This window comes from Mustela lutreola, chromosome 8, assembly GCF_030435805.1.
Source record: "Mustela lutreola isolate mMusLut2 chromosome 8, mMusLut2.pri, whole genome shotgun sequence".
Taxonomy (NCBI): Eukaryota; Metazoa; Chordata; class Mammalia; order Carnivora; family Mustelidae; genus Mustela; species Mustela lutreola.
In genome coordinates this window covers 135,200,140-135,209,024 of record NC_081297.1, presented here as the reverse complement: position 1 = coordinate 135,209,024, position 8,885 = coordinate 135,200,140, and the positions used below count along the sequence as shown (strand labels likewise).

The window sequence follows — 8,885 nt, the reverse complement described above, 5'->3', positions numbered from 1 at the left end:
GATCAACTACATCTATTTAGGTTGGAAGATAATCTAGGCTGGAGGAACGTCTTGAGCAATATCACCCAAGTTCTGCTAGCTGTGTGTGGGTTGGGAGGTGGTATAAGCAATCCTAACTAGATCAGAGAATATGAGGTAGAGAAAGGAGGAGATAAGGCCAGGGAAATTGGCAGAACCAGATCACAGATGATTTTCTTTGCCATGCTACAAGATTTAGTCCATTCTCTATTAATAATAATGACAACATCATGAATAATAAATAAGCCTATTCTTTCTTTCTTTCTTTTTTTTTCTTTTTTAGTATAGATGATCCACAATGTTGTATTAGTTTCAGGTGCACAACTTAGTGATTTGACGAGTTTCCATATTATGCTATGTTCACCACAAATGTAACTACCATCTGTCCCATTATATCGCTATTATAATATCATTGATGGTATTCCTTATGTTCTGCTTTTTATTCCCATGACTTACATATTCCATAACTGAAAACTTGTATCTCCCTCTCCCCTTCATTCATTTTGTGCAACCCCACCCCTCCTTTGGTAATTATCAGTTTGTTGGTATTTGTAGGTCTAAGTCTGCTTTTCTTTTATTCATTTTTTAGGTTCCATTTATGAGTAGAATCATATGGTATTTCTCTTTCTCAGTCTGTCTTATTTTGTTTAGTTTAATACCCTGTAGGTCCATACATGTTGTCATAAATGGCACAAATCTCATCTTTTTTATGGCTATGTAATATTCCATTGTGTTCCAGTTTTTTTAATCCATTTGTCTAATAGACACCTAGGTTATTTCCATATCTTGGCTATTATAAATAATACTGCAATAAACATAGGGGCTCATATATCTTTTCAAGTTAGTGTTTTCATTTTTCCTGGGTAAATAAATACCCAATAGTGGAATTATTGGATTCTATGATATTTTTATTTTTAATTTTTTGGGACACTCCATACTGTTGTCCACAGTGCTCTATCAGTTTACATTACTACCAACAGTGCACAAAGGGTCCTTTTTCTCCACATCCTTGCCAACACCTGGTTTTTCTTGTGATATTGATTTTAACCTTTCTGACAGATGCCAGGTGATACTTCATAATGGATTTGATTTGCGTTTCCCTGACAATGAGTGATGTTCAAGCATCTTTTCATGTGTCTGTTGGTCATCCATGTCTTTGGAAAAATACCTATTTCAGGTCCTCTGCCGTCTTAATCAGATTGTGTGTGGGGGAAGGGGTTGGTGTTGAGTTGTAAAAGTTCTTTATACATTTTGGATATTAACACCTTGTCAGATAGATCATTTGCAAATATCTTCCTTCTTTCAGTAGATTGTTTTTTCTTTTCTTGATGGCTTCTTTTGCTGTGCAAAAGCTTTTTATTTTTATTAAGTCCTGATAGTTTATTTCTGCTTTTGTTTCCTTTGCCTTAGAAGACATATCTAGAAAAATGTTGCCATGCCAAATGGCAGAGAATTTACTTCCTGTGTTCTCTTCTAGTATGTTTATGGTTTCAGGTCTCACAATTAGGTCTTTAACCCATTTTGAGTTTATTTTTAGGTATGGTGTAAGAAAGCAGTACAATTTCATTTTTTTACATATAGCTGTCCAGTTTTCCCAACACCATTTATTGAAAAGACTCTTTTTTCCATTGTATACTTTTGTCCCTTTGTTGTAGATTAATTGTGCATACAAATGTGGGTTTATTTCTGATGTCTCTATTCTGTTTTACTGATCTATGTATCTATTTTTGTGCCAGTACCATACTGTTTTGATTATGACAGCTTTGTACTATAACTTGAAATCCAGAATGTGCTACCTCCAGTTTTGTTCCTCTTCTGAAGAAAGCTTTGGCTATTTGGGAGGCTTCTGTGGTTCCATACGAATTTTAGTATTATTTGTTCTAGTTTTGTGGAAAATGCTGTTGGTATTTTGATAGGGATTGCATTGAATCTATAGATCACTTTGAGTAGTAAGGACATTTTGATAATATTAATTTTCCAGTCCATGAGCATGGAATATCTTTCCATTTGTTTGTATCATCTTCAGTTTCTTTCATCAGTATTTTATTGTTTTCAGAGTACAAGTCTTTCACCTCTTTGGCTACATTTATTCCTATGTATTTTGTTCTTTTTAGTGCAATTGTAATGATGTTGTTGTTTTTTAATTTCTTTTTTGGCGACTTCATTGTTAGTGTATCAAAATGCTACCAATGGGTAGCATTGGACATCTATTTTATGTCAATTTTACTTAATTCATTTATTTGTTGCTTATTTCATGGTGTGCCAATATCTCAGGGCCTTATATCTTTTTTCTTTTTAATCTTATGACATGATATGGGGCAAGTGGTATTTTAAAAAATGAAGTAACTTGTATGAGAGCAGACAAATCATGGAGTGAGGATTGGAACCCACTGTCCAAACACATGGCCATCTCGCCATAATGCAAAGAAATGATACATCCAGATCTGCATTGCAAATATTGCACTGGGGCCACTCTGTCCTGTCCTTGCTAATTCCTCACTAACACATACTTCTGGATACTTCTGCCCTTGCATTTTTCCACTGGAAAAAACTTGAACCCTCCAGTTGTAGTCTACTAGGTCCCACTTCCAGCTGCTAAAGCATCCCCTGCTGATACCCTTTCATCCACTTCCTCTAGGACAAATCCTCCCCACATCTCATGAGAGCCATCTTGGAATCCCACCCTCCCACTAACCCATTGCCAGGCCCACCCCAGGCAGATCTGACCCTGATCTGCTCTCAGCACTGCTTGTCCAGCTGAACCAGCCTACTCTCTGATGTTCTCTACCCAAGGGCAAAGCAAAACAAGGTATTCAGGGAGCCCAAGTAGAGAGGACAGACCTCTGAAGTCATTCTCAGACAATCTATAATGGCCAAGGCTCTGACGGTCTAATACTAGAAATTTAGTAGATGCAACAGCCTATAGTGTATACTCTACGGCTACAAAATAGTTTAACTATACTCTTATGATGTAATCATAATTATATCATAAATATATAATATATACATATATACAAATATAAATACATACATCTATACATATATACATGCATGTATTATACATACATATATTTGATACACACACACATGTATATATTCCTAGATTTTCAAATGCCCTTTGGACAAGTTTCAACATATTTCTGGTTCTTTAATTAATTAATGAGTTGAATAAAATCTTTGACATGTATTCCTTTTGTATTTGCATGAGTCTTTCCTTTGTTTTTAGAGTCATGCTTTTTTAACCTTTTGAAAATTACACTTTAACACCATGCACAGAGACAAGGCTTTCTCTGGGGGACCAAACAAGGCCTTTAAGGATCTATGTGATTCCTGGCTGAACAGAAACATCCCAGCAACACCTTTCAAATTTGTGTTGGCCACTGAACAGCCCTGGACCTGGCCCCTGCCACAAGCACAGACTATGTGGGAGCTTTAGGACTTGACTCCTGAGCTCCACTGAGGAGCTTTCCTCCCCAGCTTCCAAGTGAGGCTCCAGGTCAAAGCAGAGGCTGGACCGGCCCCCTAGGGCTTACCAATTATTTGGCAAAGTGCAGAGATAACATTCTGCAAATTTCCTCACATTGTTCGGCCCGGCTCTGAATGCTCCCAGATGGGATACTCTGGAGATAAATGACAGGAAAAGGATGGAGAACCTAGGTCTCCCCCTGCACACATCCCAGTCATTCCCATTATTACCACCCAGACACTCAGGATGAATGTGACCTTGTCTCACCTTTTCATTCTGCTACTTTCTGGCAAAAGCTAGGATTAGAAAGTCTCTTACCTCCTTTGGAATCCCAATGAAGAGCCCCTTCTACTGGAGTCAGAATAAAATCTAGTGCTACCCAATGGGGCTTGTGGTAATAGGCAGCTGTCTCTGAGTCCTGTCTCGGTGGGGTGCAGTGGTGAGCATGAAAGGAGGAGTCACATTCAGGCATCCTCCTCTCTCAGCCCAGCCCTCGATCTGCTTCCAACCAGGACCTCCTAGTTTCCTTCCTTTGCTCCCGCCCTATCCCCAGACTCCTACCTAATCGCAAGAGAAAACTTTTGGTCAAACCAAGGGAAGAAAAAGAGCCATCCTACCTTAGCCTTAAATTTTTTTTTTAAAGATTTTATTTATTTATTTGACAGAGAGAAATTACAAGTACACTGAGAGGCAGGCAGAGAGAGGGAGAGAGAAGGAAGCAGGCTCCCTGCTGAGCAGAGAGCCCGATGCGGGACTCGATCCCAGGACCCTGAGATCATGACCTGAGCCGAAGGCAGCGGCTTAACCCACTGAGCCACCCAGGCGCCCTTAGCCTTAACTTTTAAAAATCATTCATTCAGCAGATATTTATTGAGTTCTTCATATTTGCCAGATACTGCACTCGGAGCTGTGGTCCCAATAGATCCCAGCTCTTCCTGAAGTTTACATTCAGTGGATAAGGAAGGAGATAAGAAGTCCCCAAACATATGACTGCATGAAGAATACCATTATGGATTACCGTTTTTGCTATGAACTAAACACTGGGGAGGGCGTTGTGTAGAGTATCTCCTCCAAACTGTGGTTGTTGGGGCAGAGTTCTCCGAGAGATTCTTAAACTCCAATGTAGATGATGAGGGAAAAGTCAGACTTGGGAAAGCATGGAAGAAGGAGAATAGAGTGACCAGCCACCACAGTGTCATGGTGTACGAAGATTGTGGTGTGTGTGAGAGTGCTAGGAGATTGCCAGCCCTCAAGATGGCTGGAGTCTCACCTCCTGACACTCATGCCCTTATGTATCTCCCCCCCACATTGAATCAGGCTGGTCTATGTAACTAAAAATGTTGCAAAGCTAAGGAATATGCCTTCCAATCCTAGGTCATAAAGCGTATTGCAGATTCTGTTGTGTTTTCTTGGATCACTCAAGCAGCTCTACAGAGTGACCCACATGACAAGGACCTGAGGCCTTCTGTTAAAAAAAAAAAAAATGAATGATCCACCTTGGAAGTAGGTCCTCCAATCAAGCCTCCAGATGATGGCAGCCTCATGAAACACCCTGAACCAGAGCTACCTACCTGCATCATTTCTCAGTTTGACCCACTGAAACTATGTGAGGCATTCAGTGTTGATTGCTGTCATTTATGTGAGTCCTTGGTCATTTGTTACACAGCACTAGGTAACTAACAGAGCCACCCAAATGTGGTGAGCCGGGCAGAGAGTGGTGGGAGATGAAGGCAGAACAATTAACTATGGCCAGATCACATGGTGATTGGGGGCTACAGTGAAAGTTCAGATTGTATTCTAAGTTTGATGGCAACTTAAGGTATGATTACACAGAGGAGTGGTATGATCTAATTTGTGTTTCATCAACAGCATTGCATTGTGGGAAATAGATTTGAGAGGGGTAAGAGAAGAAGCAAAGAGACGAACCGGGACTGTTGTATTGCTCCAGGATGTTCAGAAAGGTAAGGGTTGCTTGGAGTGGGTCCATTCAAGATATATTCTCGAAGCAGAATTATCACAGCCTGTTGATAAACTGGATGCGGGAGATTAGAGAAAGGTAAGAATCAAGACTGTATGAATCCAGGTTCTCCAGAAAAACAGAACCAAGTTAGATATGGACCTATAGATACAATGAGATTTAGAAAGAGTGTTATTAGAAGGTATTGGCTCACATGATTTTGGAGGCTGTCTATAAGCTGGAGGCTCAGAAAAGTCAGGGGTGTGGTTGAGAGCCCAGAGAACCACAGAGCTGGTGTGTATGGATTCCAGTCTGAGTCTCAAAGCCTGAGAACCAGGAGTGAAGATGGCAGGAGAAGGTCAGTCAGTGTTCCACTCAAGTATCCAGGTACAGCATAGACTCAACCTTCCTCCACTTTTTGTAATATTCAGGCCTTCAGTGGACAGGATGGAGACCACCCACGTTGGGGAGAGCCATCCACTTTACTCAAGTCAACGCCAACTCAAATGCTGATCTCTTCTGGAAAAACACTCTCATAGAAACACCCAGAAATAATGTTTAGTCAGACAACTTTGTATCCTGCAGCCCCGTCAAGTTGACACATGAACTTAAAACTATCATGAAGGGGACACGTAGGATTTTAGTTTGAGTAACTGGGTGGAAGATGGTGCCATTTACCACCATGGAGCATGCACAGAGGAACAGGTTTGGAGGTAACAGCATCAAAAGAGAAAGACTAGCTCATTTTCTATGACATTTGGGAGCCTCTGGTACAATGTGGATATAATTACATAGACGCGACATTACATTCACCTCATCAACCCAGTTTTACTCAGTAGCCCTCCTTCAGCTACTTGGAACTTTACACTTAGTGCGAGATCTGCTGGCCCTTTGCTCACCTCACAGGCAGCTGGGTGCCAAATTCCAGAGTGACCACAGGGCCATGTTGGCCATTATATGGTTAGCACACATTTCACTGAATTTTCCTCCTCAGAATCTGGGTGGTCTGCTCATTTATAAAGGACACAATCTTGTCCCTTAAGTCCGGTGATATCAACTCTCCCGAGAGTGTAGTGTTCACTTCAGCAGTACACGTACTAAAATTAGAACGATAAAGAGAAGATTAGCACGATCCTTGCACAATGAGGACTCTCCTGAGAGTGTAGTAGGATTCTTTGCTTTAGTTGATTTCTTTCTTCCCTACTGCTCTGTTTGAGTTTCTTTATGTGTTTGCACTAAAGACTGAATTGCTTAAAAATTTGGTATCATCACTATAATTCAAGAGCAAAGCCTTAATTATGCTCAGTATAATGGATTAATGAGAGCAAGTAAAGAGCCACATTACAGAGAGTAACTGATGAAGGGCAATGCTTTGTCAGGCTAAATTAACAAAGGAAGTAATTTCATACATTTTAATGGGATTTGGTGGTTGTGCTGTTTTATTTGTTTTTATTTTGCTTTTTTAGCAGAACGGAGGTCAATCTGAGGACTTGCAATGAAAATATTTCTTCCCCACTAAAAGTAGTAGTGTGTTTCAGCTCTGGATAATGTGCCTTATTCTGGGTGATTTTTCAGAGTAGAATTGCTCTTATCAAGTGGAGAACGGTGTTGGCTGTCAGAGGGTCCCAGTAGGGGTGGCCCCGGGATCAGGTCCTCGGGTCTGTCTCACCCCTCCTGGAAGCTCTCAGACCTACTGCTTTCCTCACGGCATACTGAAGATGCCAGGCTAAATCTCATGACAGCTGTGCCTTGTTAGCATGACTCCAACTCCGTCCCCAGACTCTAAGTTCCCAGGAGCTTAGTGGCAACAAGGGGGTTTATTAACAATGGATCTTCCCAAGCACTTAGCACAGTGTCAGTAAATGCTGGCTGTTACCACTCAAAAGAAAGGGAGGAAAAGTTACATACACAAATGCAAACATAGATACGGATAATGCAGATATTTATGAATGGGAAAAAGACCAAAGGAAGTACAATGAACCATTGACAAAGATTACCTCTGTGAAATAGGATGGTGCTTGATTTTTAACTTTTTCCTTTTCAATATTTTCTACAATAAACATTTGTTTGTTCAACAGATACTTTTCGCATGCTTATCACACATTACGCATTGTGCTAGGCCCTGAGGGATAGAAAGATGGAACAGACACTGTTCCAGCCCCAGAGCTGACATCCAGCATGGGGGACAGGGAGGAACAAAGACAAAGGACAGTGAACAACTTGAGAGCCATCATCAACATCACAGACATCCCAGACTTGATATTTCGTTGAGTTTTTCTGGGAATGAACATACAGAGTTTTGAAAAGGGGAGCCTTTTTAAAATTCATATAGGGGCGCCTGGGTGACTCAGTGGGTTAAGCCTCTGCCTTCGGCTCAGGTCATGATCCCAGGGTCCTGGGATCCAGCCCCGCATAGGGTTCTCTGCCCAGCAGGGAGCCTGCTTCTCTCCTCTCTCTCTGCCTGCCCCTCTGCCCACTTGTGATCTCTGTCAAATAAATAATATTTAAAATTCATATAAAACTGTCAAATAAATAATATTTAAAATTCATATAAAACTGTCTGGGTGGCTCAGTTGGTAGACCATGCAACTCTTGATCTTAGGGTCATGAGTTTAATCCCAAACTCAGGCATGGAACCTACTTTTAAAAAAATTAAAATTCACATAAAACCTCTAACAGGGTAGCAGTGACCATGAGGAGTTACAATGTAGTGATGAAGTTAAGTGTAGTGATGAAGATACAAAAGATATCATGTAAGCATGTATGAAGGCAGTTTTGGCAGTAGGGGAAGATTTCCATAGGGAGTAACATTTTCATCAAACCTGAAAGACAAGAATTGCTATTACTTTTATAACCATGATAAAACAAAGGGCTTAAAAGTTAGCATTGACTGTTGCTGGATGAATGGCTATTTAACACTGAATGCAAATGAATGAATGAATAAATGAATGAATGAATGAATAAATGAAAAATAAATATATAATATTTAAAAATCAGAAAGATCAAATGACTAGTCCATTTACCACCAGCTTGAGGAAAAACCACGAGTGGAAAAACAATTGCCTGACTTTCAGCCCAGAGTTGTTCCTTCAGGGCCTTGCAACTCAAAGTATGGCCCACGGACCAGCATCAGCATCACCCAGAACTTGTTAGAGATTCAGAATCTCAGGTCCCACCCCAAACCCATCAAATCAGAGTCAGCATTTTAAACAGAATGCAGGCGAGTTGTGCATACACTGAAGCTTGTGAAGGAGTAGACTTGTCCTTCCGTCTCAATCGCACATTAAAATCACCCAGGAGCTTATTCAAATCTAATAGCCCAGGGTGCCTTGATGTTTATAAGCACAGGTCCTGGGTCTCATTTCTAGGTACTCTAGTTTATTAACCATGTGGTCCTAGGCCAGGTCCATGCCTTTCGGTCTCTTGGTTTCTACTTCAATGTGG

The 8,885-nt window shown here is 40.7% G+C and overlaps 1 non-coding gene across 1 annotated transcript; it reads left to right on the top strand.

Annotated features, from left to right (window-relative positions):
* Positions 1-6,514: 6,514 nt before the first annotated feature.
* Positions 6,515-6,621, top strand: LOC131840049 (U6 spliceosomal RNA). The gene has a single exon (XR_009357164.1). It is a non-coding gene; the product is annotated as a U6 spliceosomal RNA (small nuclear RNA).
* Positions 6,622-8,885: the final 2,264 nt, after the last annotated feature.